Here is an 18,975-nt window from a genome sequence, read left to right on the forward strand (position 1 = left end):
CACACAATATGGCCATATTCTGCTTAGCCAGTCACCACTTTCAAGGTGCCCCAATTCGACTGGTCCTACTCTACAGTCCTTTTGCCACAGAGGGCTGAAACATTCCTGCTTTTACTCTTTATAATAGAATGAGACCCCCTGGCTTTTTATTCACAACTCTATAACACTGTTATGAGCACACCTGAACTTGGGTGGGGTGCTTAAACCAATGGGAGATGGTCAGTCTCCCTGGTAATTTTAAATACAAATACAAAATTTGTTTTTTTAGCACACCTTACAAAAAGTTTAAATCCACATCTGGGAGTGCTGCCAATATGACCCAGTAATTACACAAACAAAGAGGTATCAGCGCACATCCATTTTCCAAAGCACAACATATTTTTTACTGCTGCAAAAAATTGCCTGCAAATACATCAAGTTCAGGTGTGCTCATAACAGTGTTATAGAGTTGTGAATAAAAAGCCAGGGAGTCTCATTCTATTATAAAGAGTAAAAGCAGGAATGTTTCAGCCCTCTGTGACAAAAGGACTGTAGAATAGGACCAGTCGAATTGGGGCACCTTGAAAGTGGTGACTGGCTAAGCAGAATATGGCCATATTGTGTGACTAAGTTCCCAATATTATTTAAAAAAGAATAGTTGTCTCTTGATGTATTTGCAGGCAATCTTTTGCAGCAGTAAAAAATATGTTGTGCTTTGGAAAATGGATGTGCGCTGATACCTCTTTGTTTGTGTAATTACTGGGTCATATTGGCAGCACTCCCAGATGTGGATTTAAACTTTTTGTAAGGTGTGCTAAAAAAACAAATTTTGTATTTGTATTTAAAATTACCAGGGAGACTGACCATCTCCCATTGGTTTAAGCACCCCACCCAAGTTCAGGTGTGCTCATAACAGTGTTATAGAGTTGTGAATAAAAAGCCAGGGAGTCTCATTCTATTATAAAGAGTAAAAGCAGGAATGTTTCAGCCCTCTGTGGCAAAAGGACTGTAGAGTAGGACCAGTCGAATTGGGGCACCTTGAAAGTGGTGACTGGCTAAGCAGAATATGGCCATATTGTGTGACTAAGTTCCCAATATTATTTAAAAAAGAATAGTTGTCTCTTGATGTATTTGCAGGCAATTTTTTGCAGCAGTAAAAAATATGTTGTGCTTTGGAAAATGGATGTGCGCTGATACCTCTTTGTTTGTGTAATTACTGGGTCATATTGGCAGCACTCCCAGATGTGGATTTAAACTTTTTGTAAGGTGTGCTAAAAAAAACTAATTTTGTATTTGTATTTATATATATATATATATATATATATATGTGTGTGTGTTATGTCAGAAATCTTTTGCAAACATATATACATGTCCCTAAATTCTTTTTTTTTGTTCAAAACAATGTTGTCTTTCATATCTCTGTTTTTATTTATACCACTATATGTATATAGTGTAAATATATAATTATTCTGAGCAAGAATAATTGTGAATATAACATGTAATCAGGGTATCGTATGGATATTTTAAGAGCTGGGACAGTTCTCTTTCTGCACCTGTGTATCACTTCCTGATTGAGTCTAGTTTTAAACACCACTTCTGCACAGGTGTTAAAAAAATGGGCTGGCATTTAAGATGACATTTCTGAATGAAAATGACATTCAAGAGAAGGAAGAAAATAGGATGACATTAAAAAGGTGATTTTAATTTCTGCTGTATCTGATTCATGACAGTTTAATGTTAGGTAGACTATCCCTTTGAGCTCGCCTAAGCTTGCCTAACATCGCCACCGCGGACCTGAATACGTTCGCCACAGTTATCAAGAAAGCTGTCAAAAAGCCGCTCACCAAGTACGGTGCGATGAGCAGCGGACTGTTGTTAACTGACAGTCATCGATCTCGCTGCTCATCGGCTTATTCGCAGCTTTCTTGCTAGCCTGTCACTAAGCACCCACACTATACTATACAGTTTTACCCCCTAAACCGCCACTCCTGGAGCCCCCCGCACCTAAATAAAGTTATTAATCCCTAAACCGCCGCTCCTGGACCCCTCCGCAACTATAATAAATATATTAACCCCTAAACCGCTGCTCCTGGACCCCTCCGCAACTATAATAAAAATATATTAACCCCTGAACCGCCGCTCCTGGACCCCTCCGTAACTATAATAAATATATGAACCTCTAAACTGCCACTCCTGGACCCCGCCACAACTATAATAAATATATGAACCCCTAAACCGCCGCTCCCAGACCCCTCCGCAACTATAATAAATATTTTAACCCCTAAACCGCCACTCCCGGACCCTGCCGCAAATAAATTAATTGTTTAACCCCTAAACTGCCGCACCCAGAGCCCTCCGCCACCTACATTACATTTATTAACCCCTATCCTGCCCCCCTACACCGTTGCCACCTACAGTACATTGATTAACCCCTAATCTACCCCCCTACACCGCCGCCACTATATTAAATGAATTAACCCCTAAACCTAAGTCTAACCCTAACACCCCCCTAACTTAAATTAATCTAAATAAATATTCTTATAATTAAATAAATTAATCCTATTTAAAACTAAATACTTACCTATAAAATAAACCCTAAGGTAACTTTTAGTTCCATTGTAGCTATTTTAGGGTTTATTTTTATTTTACAGGCAACTTTGTATTTATTTTAACTAGGTACAATAGCTATTAAATAGTTATTAACTATTTAATAGCTACCTAGCTAAAATAAATACAAAATTACCTGTAAAATAAATCCTAAACTAAGTTACAATTACACCTAACACTACACTATCATTAAATAAATTAAATTAATTAACTACAATTACCTAACATTAAATAAAATTAACTAAAAATAACTAAAGTAGAAAAAAAACCTCTAAATTACAGAAAATAAAAAAAAATCACAAGAAGTTTAAACTAATTAGCCCTTAAAAAGGCCTTTGGCAGGGCATTGCCCCAAAGTAATCAGCTCTTTTACCTGTAAAAAAAAGAAATACAACCCCCCCCCAACATTAAAACCCACCACCCACACACCCAACCCTACTCTAAAACCCACCCAATTCAATCAGCCAATCAGATTTTTCTACCTTAATTCCGATTGGCTGATAGATTCCTATCAGCCAATCGGAATTCGGCGGATGCCATCTTGGATGACGTCATTTAAAGGTACCTCATTCGTCGTTCAGTCGTCGGCCAGGATGGATGCTCTGCGGCGGCGGAGCGAAGAAAGAAGATTGAAGATGCCGCTTCATGGAAGATGCTGCCGGAAGGAAGAAGACTTTGCTGCCGCTTGGAGGAAGACATCGCCGGGAGGAAGAATTCTTCTTTGCCGCTTGGAGGAAGACATCGCCGGAGGAAGAATTCTTCTTTGCCGCTTGGAGGAAGACATCACCCGGATCGGATGAGGAGTTTGGCCCGGTGTGGTGAAGACAAGGTAGGGAGATCTTCAGGGGGGTAATGTTAGGCTTTTTTAAGGGGGGTTTGGGTGGGTTTAGAATAGGGGTATGTGGGTGGTGGGTTGTAATGGGGGGGGTATTGTATATGTATTTAAATGCAAAAGAGCTGAATTCTTTGGGGCATGCCCCACAAAAGGCCCTTTTAAGGGCTGGTAAGGTAAAGAGCTTTGAACTTTATTTAATTTAGAATAGGGCAGGGAATTTTTTTTATTTTGGGGGGCTTTATTATTTTATTAGGGGGCTTAGAATAGGTGTAATTAGCTTAAAAATCTTGTAATCTTTTTTTTATTTTTTGTAATTTAGTGTTTGTTTTTTTTTTGTAATTTAGTTTAGTTAATTTAATTGTATTTTTAGATAGATATTTGTAATTTAGTTAATTTATTGATAGTGTAGGTGTATTTGTAACTTAGGTTAGGATTTATTTTACAGGTAATTGGGTAATTATTTTAACTAGGTAGATGTTAAATAGTTAATAACTATTTAATAGCTATTATACCTAGTTAAAATAATTAACAATTTACCTGTAAAATAAATATTAACCCTAACATAGCTACAATGTAATTATTAATTATATTGTAGCTATCTTAGGGTTTATTTTATAGGTAAGTATTTAGTTTTAAATAGGAATATTTTAGTTTATAATATGAATTAGATTAATTTAATATAAATTTAGTTAGGGGTGTTAGGGTTAGATAGAGTTAATATAGTTAATATAAATACTATAGTAACTATATTAACTATATTAACCCTAATATAATTAGGGTTAATATAGTTAATATATATAATGTAATAACTATATTAACTATAATATACTTAGGATTAATATAGATAACATAGCTGGCGGCGGGGTAGGTAGATTAAATTAGGGGTTAATAATTTTAATAGAGATGGCGGCGGTGTAAGGGGCTTACATTAGGGGTTAATAATTTTAATATAGATGGCAGCGGTGTAAGGGGCTTACATTAGGGGTTAATAATTTTAATATAGATGGCGGCGGTGTTACGAGCTCACTTTAGGGGGTTATAGATTTAATATAGCTGGCGGCGGGGTACGGGAGCGGCGGTTTAGGGGTTAATAACTTTATTAGGTTGCGGCGGGGTACGGGAGCGGCGGTTTAGGGGTTAATAACTTGTTTTTATTGTTAGGCTAGTGAGGGGGTATAGCGGATAGAGGGTTAGACGTGTCGGGCTATGTTTAGGAGGTGTGTTAGACAGTGCGGGTGATTTAGACTTTAGTCAGGTTTTGTAGGCGCCGGCAGTTTCTAACGTGGCGCAAGTCACTGGCGACTCCAAAAATCTGTACTTACGCAGATTTCTGGACATCGCTGGTTTGTGAGACTTGCACCACTTTAGCAACTGACGGCGCCGCATATTGGATAGCTCGAGTTGTGAGCTGAAACTGCGGGCGACGCGGGTTCCCTCGCTTGCGCCGCAAACTGCGATCTATATCGGATCGCGCCCCTGGTGTAACAGTAGTGTACATTAAAAAAAAAAACTAGAAATTTGACTGTGAAATAATAGCAGTCAGTTTCCTTCACATGTGTGCGTTTCAGGGCCTGCCAGGGCACAGTGTCACACCAGTGCAACTCATATCTGGTGTAACAGTAGTGTACATTAAAAAAAAAAACTAGAAATTTGACTGTGAAATAATAGCAGTCAGTTTCCTTCACACGTGTGCGTTTCAGGGCCTGCCAGGGCACAGTGTCACACCAGTGCAACTCATATCTGGTGTAACAGTAGTGTACATTTAAAAAAAAATACAATTTTGACTGTAATAGATTGAATAGCAGTTAGTTGTCTGCAAGCGTGTGTGTCAGGCCTACAGCGTCTACTCTGCTAACTTCTGCCAGTGCACAGTGCCACTCATATCTGTTGTCACAGTAGCTTGCACGCATAGTACCACTACTCGAAAAAAAAATGACAGGCAGAGGCAGGCCACCCCGCATGGGCCGTCGTGGTCGTGGTGCTGTGATTCCCTTTGGCCCTAGAATAATGCCCAGTGTTCAGAGGCTACGTACCCTGAACTCGAAAAGTTATGAGGACATAGTTGACTGGCTAACACAGGACACCCAATCTTCTACAGCTTCCGCTCGGAACCTTGACGCACCATCCTCCTCCAGCTTAGCTTCGGGCACCACTCAAGTTACCACTCGCCCGCCTGCCACCACCACCAACACTAGCACCACAGCCGCTTCACTTGATCTGTCAGAGGAGTTATTTACACATCAGTTGGAAGAAATGAGTGTTGCGCAACCATTATTGCCAGAGGATGTAGATAACAGGGATATGTCTCAGTCAGGCAGCATTACACACATGGACGTACTCTGTGATGATGATGATGTTGTACCCGCTGCTGCTTCCTTTGCTGAGTTGTCAGATACAAGTGAAGCGGTTGATGATGACGATGCATCCGTGGATGTCATGTGGGTGCCCGCTAGAAGAGAAGAAGAACAGGGGGAAAGTTCAGATGGGGAGACAGAGAGGAGGAGGAGATGAGTTGGAAGCAGGGGGAGGTCGTCGCAAGGAGCTAGTGGCACAGTCAGACAGCATGCATCGGCACCCGGGGTCAGCCAGACAGCACGCCAATCAACGCATGCTGTTGCCACCACCAGAATGCCGTCATTGCAGAGCTCAGCAGTGTGGCATTTTTTGTGTGTGTCTGCCTCTGACAACAGCGATGCCATTTGCAACCTGTGCCAAAAGAAACTGAGTCGTGGGAAGTCCAACACCCACCTAGGTACAACTGCTTTGCGAAGGCACATGATCGCACATCACAAACGCCTATGGGATCAACACATGAGTACAAGCAGCAAACAAACTCAAAGCCGCCATCCTCCTCCTGGTCCAGCATCTTCAGCCACGTCAACCACTGCTGTCCTCCTTGCCCCCTCTCAACCATCCACCACTCTGTCTCTCACCTTGAGCAGTTCCTGCTCTTCTGCCCACAGTCAGGTGTCTGTCAAGGACATGTTTGAGCGTAAGAACCCAATGTCACAAAGTCACCCCCTTGCCCGGCATCTGACAGCTGGCTTGTCTGAACTCTTAGCCCGCCAGCTTTTACCATACAAGCTGGTGGAGTCTGAGGCGTTCCAAAAATTTGTAGCTATTGGGACACCGCAGTGGAAGGTACCCGGCCGAAATTTCTTTGCACAAAAGGCAATCCCCAACCTGTACTCGATTGTGCAAAAGGAAGTAATGGCATGTCTGGCACACAGTGTTGGGGCAAGGGTCCATCTGACCACTGATACCTGGTCTGCAAAGCATGGTCAGGGCAGGTATATCACCTACACTGCGCATTGGGTAAACCTGCTGACAGCTGCCAAGCATGGAATGCGTGGCTCTGCAGAGGAGTTGGTGACACCGCCACGACTTGCAGGCAGGCCTGCTGCCACCTCCTCTACTCCTCCTACTCCATCCTCTTCCATAACCTCCTCGGCTGAGTCCTCTTTTGCTGCTGCGTCTTGCTCCACATCAACGGCACCCCCCCCCCCCAGTTCCCCAGGTACTATTCCACATCCCAGATACGGCAGTGTCACGCCGTCTTGGGGTTGACTTGCCTGAAAGATGAGAGTCACACCGGACCAGCACTCCTGTCCGCCCTGAACACACAGGTGGATCAGTGGCTGACTCTGCACCAACTGGAGATCGGCAAAGTGGTTTGTGACAACGGAAGAAATTTGTTGGCGGCATTGAATTTGGGCAAGTTGACACATGTGCCGTGCATGGCACATGTGTGTAATCTGATCGTACAATGCTTTGTGCATAAGTACCCAGGCTTACAGGACGTCCTGAAGCAGGCCAGGAAGGTCTGTGGCCATTTCAGGCATTCCTACACGGCCATGGCGCACTTTTCAGATATCCAGCGGCGAAACAACATGCCAGCTTGATTTGCGACAGCCCGACACGGAATTCAACACTCCTAATGTTCGACCACCTGCTCCAACAAGAAAAAGCCGTTAACGACTATTTGTATAACCGGGGTGCTAGGACAGCCTCTGCGGAGCTGGGATTTTTTTTGTCACGTTACTGGACGCTCATGCGCAATGCCTGTAGGCTCATGCGTCCTTTTGAGGAGGTGACAAACCTAGTCAGTCGCACCGAAGGCACCATCAGCGACATCATACCATTTGTTTTCTTCCTGAAGCGTGCCCTGCGAAGAGTGCTGGATCAGGCCGTAGATGAGCGTGAAGAGGAAGAGTTGTGGTCACCATCACCACCAGAAACAGCCTTATCAGCATCTCTTGCTGGACCTGCGGCAACGCTGGAAGAGGATTGTGAGGAAGAGGAGTCAGAGGAGGAATGTGGCTTTGAGGAGGAAGACCAACCACAACAGGCATCCCAGGCTGCTCGTTGTCACCTATCTGGTACCCGTGGTGTTGTACGTGGCTGGGGGGAAGAACATACCTTCAGTGAGATCACTGAGGATGAGGAACGGGACATGAGTAGCTCGGCATCCAACCTTGTGCAAATGGGGTCTTTCATGCTGTCGTGCCTGTTGAGGGACCCTCGTATAAAAAGGCTGAAGGAGAACGACCTGTACTGGGTGTCCATGCTACTAGACCCCCGGTATAAGCAGAAAGTGCCTGAAATGTTACCGAATTACCGCAAGTTGGAAAGGATGCAGCAGTTCCAAAATAAATTAAAAAACATAATTTATGTAAGAACTTACCTTATAAATTCATTTCTTTCATATTAGCAAGAGTCCATGAGCTAGTGACGTATGGGATATACATTCCTACCAGGAGGGGCAAAGTTTACCAAACCTCAAAATGCCCATAAATACACCCCTCACCACACCCACAATTCAGTTTAACGAATAGCCAAGAAGTGGGGTGATAAGACAGGAGCGAAAGCATCAAAAATAAGGAATTGGAATAATTGTGCTTTATACAAAAAAATTATAACCACCACAAAAAGGGTGGTCCTCATGGACTCTTGCTAATATGAAAGAAATGAATTTATCAGGTAAGTTCTTACATTAATTATGTTTTCTTTAATGTAATTAGCAAGAGTTCATGAGCTCGTGACGTATGGGATAGCAGATACCCAAGATGTGGAACTTCCACGCAAGAGTCACTAGAGAGGGAGGGATAAAATAAAGACAGCCAATTCTGCTGAGAAAATAATCCACAACCCAAATCAAAAAAGTTTTAATCTCATAATGGAAAAAAACTGAAATTATAAGCAGAAGAATCAAACTGAAACAGCTGCCTGAAGTACTTTTCTACCAAAAACTGCTTCAGAAGAAGAGAAAACATCAAAATGGTAGAATTTAGTAAAAGTATGCAAAGAAGACCAAGTTGCTGCTTTGCAAATTTGATCAACAGAAGCTTCATTCCTAAAAGCCCAGGAAGTAGAAACTGACCTAGTAGAATGAACCGTGATCCTTTGAGGCGCAGACTTAACCGACTCTACATAAGCATGATGAATCAAGGACTTTAACCAAGATGCCAAGGAAATAGCAGAAGCCTTCTGGCCTTTCCTGGAAACAGAAAAGATAACAAATAGACTAGAAGTCTTCCTAAAACCTTTAGTAGCTTCAACATAATATTTCAACGCTCTTACTACATCCAAAGAATGTAAAGATTTCTCCATAGAATTCTTAGGATTAGGACACAATGAAGGGACAACAATCTCTCTACTAATGTTGTTAGAATTCACAACCTTAGGTAAAAATTTAAATGAAGTCCGCAATACCGCCTTATCCTGATGAAAAATCAGAAAAGGAGATTCATAAGAAAGAGCAGATAACTCAGAAACTCTTCTAGCAGAAGAGATGGCCAAAAGGAACAAAACTTTCCAAGAAAGTAATTTAATATCCAGAGAATGCATAGGCTCAAACGGAGGAGCCTGTAAAGCCCTCAAAACCATATTAAGACTCCAAGGAGGAGAGATTGACTTAATGACAGGCTTGATGCGAACCAAAGCCTGTACAAAACAACGAATATCAGGATGATTAGCAATCTTTCTGTGAAAAAGAACAGAAAGAGCAGAGATTTGACCTTTCAAAGAGCTTGCAGACAAACCCTTATCCAAACCATCCTGAAGAAACTGCAAAATTCTAAGAATTCTAAAAGAATGCCAAGAGAATTTATGAGAAGAACACCAAGAAATGAAAGTCTTCCAGACTCAGTAAAAAATCTTTCTAGACACAGATTTACGAGCCTGCAACATAGTATTAATCACTGAGTCAGAGAAACCTCTATGACTAAGAATCAGGCGTTCAATCTTCATACCTTCAAATTTAATGATTTGAGATCCTGATGGAAAAATGGGCCTTGAGATAGAAGGTCTGGTCTTAACGGAAGTGTCCAAGGTTGGCAACTGGCCATCCGAACGAGATCCGCATACCAAAACCTGTGAGGCCATGCTGGAGCCACCAGCAATACAAACGAACGTTCCATTAGAATTTTGGAAATCACTTTTGGAAGAAGAACTAGAGGCGGAAAGATATAAGCAGGTTGATAATTCCATGGAAGCGACAACGCGTCCACTGCTTCCGCCTGAGGATCCCTGGATCTTGACAGATACCTTGGAAGTTTCTTGTTTAGATGAGAGGCCATCAGATCTATTTCTGGAAGTCCCCAGATTTGAACAATCTGAAGAAAAACCTCTGGGTGAAGAGACCATTCGCCCGGATGTAACGTCTGGCGACTGAGATAATCCGCTTCCCAATTGTCTACAACGGGGATGTGAACCGCAGAGATTAGACAGGAGCTGGCTTCCACCCATACAAGTATCCGAGATACTTCTTTTATAGCCTGAGGACTGTGAGTCCCACCTTGATGATTGACATACGCCACGGTTGTGACATTGTCTGTCTGAAAACAAATAAACGATTCTCTCTTCAGAAGAGGCCAGAACTGAAGAGCTCTAAAAATCGTACGGAGTTCCAAAATGTTGATTGGTAATTTCGCCTCCTGAAATTCCCAAACCCCCTGCGCTGTCAGAGATCCCCATACAGCTCCCCAACCTGAAAGACTCGCATCTGTTGAGATCACAGTCCAGGTTGGACGAGCAAAAGAGGCCCCTTGAATTAGACGATGGTGATTCAACCACCAAGTCAGAGAAGATCGAACATTGGGATTTAAGGATATTAATTGTGATATCTTTGTATAATCCCTGCACCACTGGTTCAGCATACAAAGCTGAAGAGGTCTCATGTGAAAGCGAGCAAAGGGGATCGCGTCCGATGCAGCAGTCATGAGACCTAGAATTTCCATGCACAAAGCTACCGAAGGGAACGATTGAGACTGAAGGATTCGACAAGCTGAAACCAACTTCAGACGTCTCTTTTCTGTTAGAGACAAAGTCATGGACACTGAATCTATTTGAAAACCCAAAAAGGTTACCTTTGTCTGAGGAATCAAGGAACTCTTTGGTAAATTGATCCTCCAACCATGTCTTTGAAGAAACAACACACGTTGATTCGTATGAGATTCTGCAGAATGTAAAGACTGAGCAAGTACCAAGATATCGTCCAAATAAGGAAAAACCGCAATACCCTGTTCTCTGATGACAGAGAGAAGGGCACCGAGAACCTTTGAAAAGATCCTTGGAGCTGTTGCTAGGCCAAATGGAAGGGCAACAAACTGGTAATGCTTGTCTGGAAAAGAGAATCTCAGGAACTGATAGTGATCTGGATGAATTGGAATATGAAGATATGCATCCTGTAAGTCTATTGTAGACATATAATGCCCTTGCTGAACAAAAAGCAGAATAGTCCTTATAGTCACCATTTTGAATGTTGGTATCCTTACATAACGATTCAATATTTTTAGATCCAGAACTGGTCTGAAGGAATTCTACTTCTTTGGTAGAATGAATAGATTTGAGTAAAACCCCAGACTCCGTTCCAGAACTGGAACTGGCACAATTACCCCAGACAACTCTAGGTCTGAAACACATTTCAGAAATGCCTGACCCTTCACTGGGTTTACTGGAATGCGAGAGAGAAAAAATCTTCTCACAGGTGGCCTTACCTTGAAACCAATTCTGTATCCTTGTGAAACAATGTTCTGAATCCAAAGATTGTGAATCGAATCGATCCAAATATCTTTGAAAAATCGTAACCTGCCCCCTACCAGCTGTGCTGGAATGAGGGCTGCACCTTCATGCGGATTTGGGAGCTGGTTTTGACTTTCTAAAAGGCTTGGATTTATTCCAGACTGGAGAAGGTTTCCAAACGGAAACCGTTCCTTTAGGGGAAGGGTCAGGCTTCTGTTCCTTATTCTGATGAAAGGAACGAAAACGATTAGCAGCCCTGTATTTACCTTTAGATTTTTTGTCCTGAGGCAAAAAGGTTCCTTTCCCCCCCAGTAACAGTTGAAATAATAGAATCCAACTGTGAACCAAATAATTTATTACCTTGGAAAGAAAGAAAAAGCAAGGTTGACTTAGAAGTCATATCTGCATTCCAAGATTTAAGCCATAAAGCTCTTCTAGCTAAAATAGCTAAAGACATATACCTGACATCAATTCTAATGATATAAAAAATGGCATCACAAATAAAGTTATTAGCATGTTGAAGAAGTTTAACAATGCTATAAGCATTATGGTCTGACACTTGTTGCACTAAAGCCTCCAACCAAAAAGTGGAAGCTGCAGCAACATCAGCCAAAGAAATAGCAGGTCTAAGAAGATTACCTGAACATAAATAAGCTCTCCTTAGAAAGGATTCAAGCTTCCTATCTAAAGGATCCTTAAAGGAAGTACTATCCGCCGTAGGAATAGTAGTACGTTTAGCAAGAGTAGAGACAGCTCCATCAACTTTAGGGATTTTGTCCCAAAACTCTAATCTATCAGATGGCACAGGGTACAATTTCTTAAACCTTGGAGAAGGAGTAAATGAAGTACCCAGACTATTCCATTCCCTAGAAATTACTTCTGAAATAGCATCAGGAACTGGAAAAACTTTTGGAATAACTACATGAGGTTTAAAAAACGAATTTAAACGCTTAGTAGATTTAGTATCAAGAGGACTAGACTCCTCCATATCTAATGCAATCAACACTTCTTTAAGTAAAGAACGAATAAACTCCATCTTAAATAAATATGAAGATTTATCAGTGTCAATATCTGAGGCAGAATCTTCTGAACCAGATAGATCCTCATCAGAAACAGATAAGTCAGAATGATGGTGGTCACTTAAAAATTCATCTGAAATATGAGAAGTTTTAAAAGACCTTTTACGTTTACTGGAAGGAGGAATAACAGACAGGGCCTTCCTAATAGAATTAGAAACAAATTCTTTTAAATTAACAGGGACATCCTGAACATTAGATGTTGAAGGAAAAACAATGGGTAAAGGATTATTACTAATGGAGATACTATCTGCGTTAGAAAGTTTATCATGACAGCTAACACAAACTACAGCCGGAGGAACAGATACCAAAAGTTTACAACAAATGCACTTAACTTTGGTAGAACCAGCATCAGGCAGCGTCTTTCCAGAAGTAGATTCTGATCCAGGGTCAGGTTGAGACATCTTGCAATATGTAATAGAAAAAACAACATATAAAGCAAAATTATCAAATTCCTTAAATGACAGTTTCAGGGATGGGAAAAAATGCCAAATAAACAAGCCTCTAGCAACCAGAAGCAATGAAAAAGTGAGACTTAAATAATGTGAAAAAAGGTGGAGACAAGAATGACGCCCACATTTTTGGCGCCAAGTACAACGCCCATATTTTTGGGCGCCAAATATGACGCCACATCCTGTGACGCCGAAAAAAACGACGTCCACATTTTTTGGCGCAAAAAAACGTCTGTAACACAAATACGTCAAAAATGACGCAACCACGAACAAACTTCCGGCGTCAATTAGGGCGCCGGAAATGACAAAATTTTGCGCCAAAAAAGTTTGCGCCAAGAATGACGCAATAAATTGAAGCATTCTCAGCCCCCGCGAGCCTAACAGCCCGCAGGGAAAAAAAGTCAATTGAAAATTTTTAAGGTAAGAAAAAAATATTTATTCATAAGCATTATCCCAAATAATGAAACTGACAGTCTGAATGAAGGAATACTGATTATCCTGAATCATGGCAAATATAAGTTTAAACACATATATTTAGAACTTTACATATAAAGTGCCCAACCATAGCTTAGAGTGTCATAAATAAAATAAGACTTACTTACCCTAAGACACTCATCTACATATAGTAGATAGCCAAACCAGTACTGAAACGAGAATCAGTAGAGATAATGGTATATAAGAGTATATCGTCGATCTGAAAAGGGAGGTAGGAGAAGAAATCTCTACGACCGATAACAGAGAACCTATGAAATATATCCCCTAGAGGAAGACCATTGTATTCAAATAGGCAATACTCTCTTCACATCCCTCTGACATTCACTGCACTCTGAGAGGAAAACGGGGCTCCAGCCTGCTGCGAAGCGCATATCAACGTAGAATCTAGCACTAACTAACTTACTTCACCACCTCCATGGGAGGCAAAGTTTGTAAAACTGAATTGTGGGTGTGGTGAGGGGTGTATTTATGGGCATTTTGAGGTTTGGGAAACTTTGCCCCTCCTGGTAGGAATGTATATCCCATACGTCACTAGCTCATGGACTCTTGCTAATTACATGAAAGAAAGTATGCTTTACACAGCGTATAAGGGTGATGTCACAGCACAACGGGAATCTAACAGGGGAAGAGGTGAAAGTAATCCTCCTCCTCCCACGACCACGCCGGCAAGGACAGGATGCTTTACAGACGTGTTGTCGATGGAGGACATGCGGAGCTTTTTAAGTCCTACGCATCGCCACAGCCCTTCGGGGTCCACCCTCAGAGAACGACTCGACTGACAGGTAGCAGACTACCTTGCCTTAACTGCAGATATCGACACTCTGAGGAGCGATAAACCCCTTGACTACTGGGTGTGCAGGCTTGACCTGTGGCCTGAGCTATCCCAATTTGCGATAGAACTTCTGGCCTGCCCCGCTTCAAGTGTCCTGTCAGAAAGGACCTTCAGTGCAGCAGGAGGTATTGTCACTGAGAAGAGAAGTCGCCTAGGTCAAAAAAGTCTAGATTACCTCACCTTTATTAAGATGAATGAGGGATGGATCCCGAAGGGACTGACAGTGGGCGATACATTCGACTAAAAAAGGCCTGATGAGATGAGTTGACTTGGGCTAAAAATGGTCCACACGCTGCTGTATTTTATCTCTGAATGCCGGATGACTTGCGTGACTTATCCGCCACCAACTAGGGTTCAAGCCACAATGTTTTAGGGCACTTTCTGCCTGGGAAACAAACATCAATTTTTCCAATACCTAATTTTTCAGGCATGTGTACATGCCTAATTTTTCTGGCCTCTGGTGCTGCACTGTGGCTTCAAAAACCAAACAAAAAAAAAGGCACATAACGGATTAAACTGATAGGAATAGTACTACTTAACACACCTTATAATAACGCAGAGAGAGGCAACGCAGAGAGAGGAGTCTGAAGAGGAGTCAGAGGAGGAAGGTGGCTTTGAGGAGGTGGAAGACCAAACACAGTAGGCGTCCCATGGGGCTCGTTGTCACCTTTCGGGGACCCTTGGTGTTGTACGTGGCTGAGTGGAGGAAGAGACCTTCAATGACATCAGTGAGGACAAGGAACGGGACATGGCTAGCTTGGTATCCAACCTTGTGCAAATGGGGAGTTTGCGGTTGTGCAAATGGACTGTTTGCGGTTGTTTGCGGTGCGTTAAATGGGGAGTTTGGTCTGTCACTGTGAAGCGGGCGTAACCCTTACACTACCTGATCGATACAACATCATACCTGATGTTTTAAAGCACGTTATTGCAAACAATTTAGGAATGTTAGGTGATTTATGCCCTTTATGGATTAAAACCAGACTCTGCATCAACTATGTAATTTTCCATGGGAGCTTTGCCATGGATCCCCCTCCGGCATGCCACAGTCCAGGTGTTAGTCCCCTTGAAACAACTTTTCCATCACTATTGTGGCCAGAAAGAGTCCCTGTGGGTTTTAAAATTCGCCTGCCTATTGAAGTCTATGGCGGTTCGCCCGGTTCGCCCGTTCGCGAACATTTGCGGAAGTTCGCGTTTGCCGTTCGCAAACGGAAAATTTTATGTTCGCGACATCACTAGCGATAACACAAAATTTAACACACTAGTTTCCCATTCACACCTGAGACCTTGTAACACTAACGAGTCACATGACACCGGGGAGGGAAAATGGCTAATTGTGCCCAATTCGGACATTTCCACTTATAGGTGTACTCACTTTTGTTGCCAATGGTTTAGACATTAATGGCGGTGTGCTGATTTATTTTGAGGGGACAGCAAATTTACACTTTTATACAGACTGTACACTCACTACTTTACATTGTAGCAAAGTGTCATTTATTCAGTGTTGTCACATGAAAAGATATAATAAAATATTTACAAAAATGTGAGGGGTGTACTCACTTTTGTGAGATACTGTATATATTTATATCTATGTATATACATAAATACGTAATTATAACTATGTATATATATATATATATTTATAGTCAAAGTACTGTGTATGCACTCTCACCGTTGGTCCAAAACCACCAGGGTGCTATAGAAAATAGTAGATAGATGCAAGAATTAAGCACTCTCTGGTCTTCAGCCGTCTGTGGTACAACAAAATTTATTATTAGTGTGACGTTTCGGGACACAAAAACAGTCCCTTCTTCTGACAAACAACAGTGCAAATTGACAAACTTTTAAAGGTACATAAAACCCTCCCCTTCTTCTCAGCCAATCAAGGCTGTCTGCGTGTCAAGACAGAAGAAACAAAGCTCCTGATAGGTGAAGTCAGAAGAAACAAAGCTCCTGATAGGTCAGCATAGTGTTAAGCTAAGTGTACATTCCTATACTGTGATAAACACCCAATAAGCCAAAAATACGTGTGTTTAGTATGTCACAAGGCCTGCATGGTGTCTGATGTTTAGAAGCCATATACTAATGCCCCAACGAACTTATATTAAAACTTAAAAAAATCCTTTCAGACATATTTGTCCAAATAGAGGTACTGGGCCAATCACGCTCCTTCAAACGGGCCACACACCCCTAACCAACCAATCATACGGACTGAATCCCAAGTACTGAACTAAGAGGTAACACCCCTCATCTCTCATTGGTTGTCAGACCTCTGCATAGTAACAAAAAGAGTCTCCGTTACCACTGTGTGATTATGTGATTATGAGCAGCGCAACAGCGTCATAAGGGTTTATTTTATAATGACTATAAACTAATAAACATGCCCCGACTGGGCCCAACTTAACCACAGCATGATCCTTCCATATCTGTCACGGCAGCGCTAAATCCAACCCGTTAGTATGTCTCGATCACTCATAAAGGGATAACACGATAGACCTTTCTGGCAAACTGTACATAGTCCTCATGTCGTGTATACTACTCATGGTGTCTAATAGTAATACAACAAGGACCGATCGCCTACAACTAACTGTGTTTTCATTGAACTCACCTTTTAGTTACTATTTACTCCCAGGACCAATCACATGTCCGGATTAGGGCCACACACCACTGCTCGAGTGGTCACTGATCTTTTTAAGGAGGATTTGAAACATATTAATTGAATATCGCCCCCAACATTCATTGTCTTTTTAGTTTACAGATACCTTCGCTAGGAGATAGTAACCTCTATTCTGCATCCTATTACAAACCTGAGTACCAGTGTAAGCGTGCCGACCACTCAACTGCTCGTGAATTAATGTTGCACCCCAAGTTTCAAATATCCGGGCCAAGTACCCGCAATCACCTCACTAAAATGAAAATCAAAATCAAAGCTGTGAAACATATGACCATAGGATTGTTCAGACCCCAATCACCCTAGCCTCACCAAAACCAAGACCTGTCAACCCTGAGTGGGCATAAGAATATTACCAGTGGGCATGGCCCTAGCTTCGTCACCACCAGCAATCATTATCATGGGCATACATCTAGCCCTATCAACGACTACAGATGTCACAGTGAAACAGTGTTAAGAACACTATATCCCAGATACATCAACAAATCAACCAATACCACCACTGCACTGTGCCACCAGATCTGAAAATGAGCCCACAACAGCTAAAATCAACAGTCAAATAAACTAATCAAGTGGAGCCCATATGACAGTCACCGTCTGGTGTGAACACCTTTTACCACAATTGTGTCCAACCCATGGTACAGTCGCGATATGTGTACTCAGTTTGACCAACCTACAGATCAACCCACTAACAGGCACCATAAGTCACATATGAGACCCACACCCATATGTGTCTAATACCCTACAAAATCCTCCCTTCATTAGTGTACATAACTCAAAACTTCCTACCTAGGACAGGCTAGATTTAGAGTTCTGCGTTAGCCGTCAAAAGCAGCGTTAAGGGGTCCTAACGCTGGTTTTGGCCGGCCGCTGGTATTTAGAGTCAGGCAGGAAAGGGTCTAACGCTCACTTTCAAGCCGCAACTTTTCCATACCGCAGATCCCCTTACGTCAATTGCGTATCCTATCTTTTCAATGGGATCTGCCTAACGCTGGTATTTAGAGTCTTGGCTGAAGTGAGCGGTAGAGCCTCTACCGACAAGACTCCAGCCGCAGAAAAAAGTCAGTAGTTAAGAGCTTTCTGGGCTAACGCCGGTTTATAAAGCTCTTAACTACTGTGCTATAAAGTACACTAACACCCATAAACTACCTATGTACCCCTAAACCGAGGCCCCCCCACATCGCCGCCACTATAGTAAATATTTTTAACCCCTAATCTGCCGACCGCACACCGCCTCCACCTACATTATCCCTATGAATCCCTAATCTGCTGCCCCTAACATCGCCGACCCCTATATTATATTTATTAACCCCTAATCGCCCCCCCCAACGTCGCCGCTACCTTACCTACACTTATTAACCCCAAATCTGCCGACCGGACCTCGCCGCTACTCTAATAAAGTTATTAACCCCTAAACCGCTTCACTCCCGTCTCGCAAACCCTATAATAAATAGTATTAACCCCTAATCTGCCCTCCCTAAAATCGCCGCCACCTAACTTCAAGTATTAACCCCTAATCTGCCGACCGGACCTCGCCACTACTATAATAAATGTATTAACCCCTAAAGCTAAGCCTAACCCTAACCCTAACACCCCCCTAAATTAAATATAATTTTAATCTAACGAAATAAATTAAATATTATTAACTAAAGTATTCCTATTTAAATCTAAATACTTACCTGTAAAATAAACCCTAATATAGCTACAATATAACGAATAATTATATTGTAGCTATTTTAGGATTTATATTTATGTTACAGGCAACTTTGTATTTATTTAAACTAGGTACAATAGCTATTAAATAGTTATTTACTATTTAATAGCTACCTAGTTAAAATAATTACAAAATTACCTGTAAAATAAATCCTAACCTAAGTTACAATTAAACCTAACACTACACTATCAATAAATAAATTAAATCAATTAACTACAAGTACCTACAATTACCTACAATTAAATAAACTAAACTAAATTACAAAAAAAACAAACACTAAATTACAAAAAATAAA

Source organism: Bombina bombina, chromosome 3 (assembly GCF_027579735.1).
Source record: "Bombina bombina isolate aBomBom1 chromosome 3, aBomBom1.pri, whole genome shotgun sequence".
In the NCBI taxonomy this organism is placed as follows: domain Eukaryota; kingdom Metazoa; phylum Chordata; class Amphibia; order Anura; family Bombinatoridae; genus Bombina; species Bombina bombina.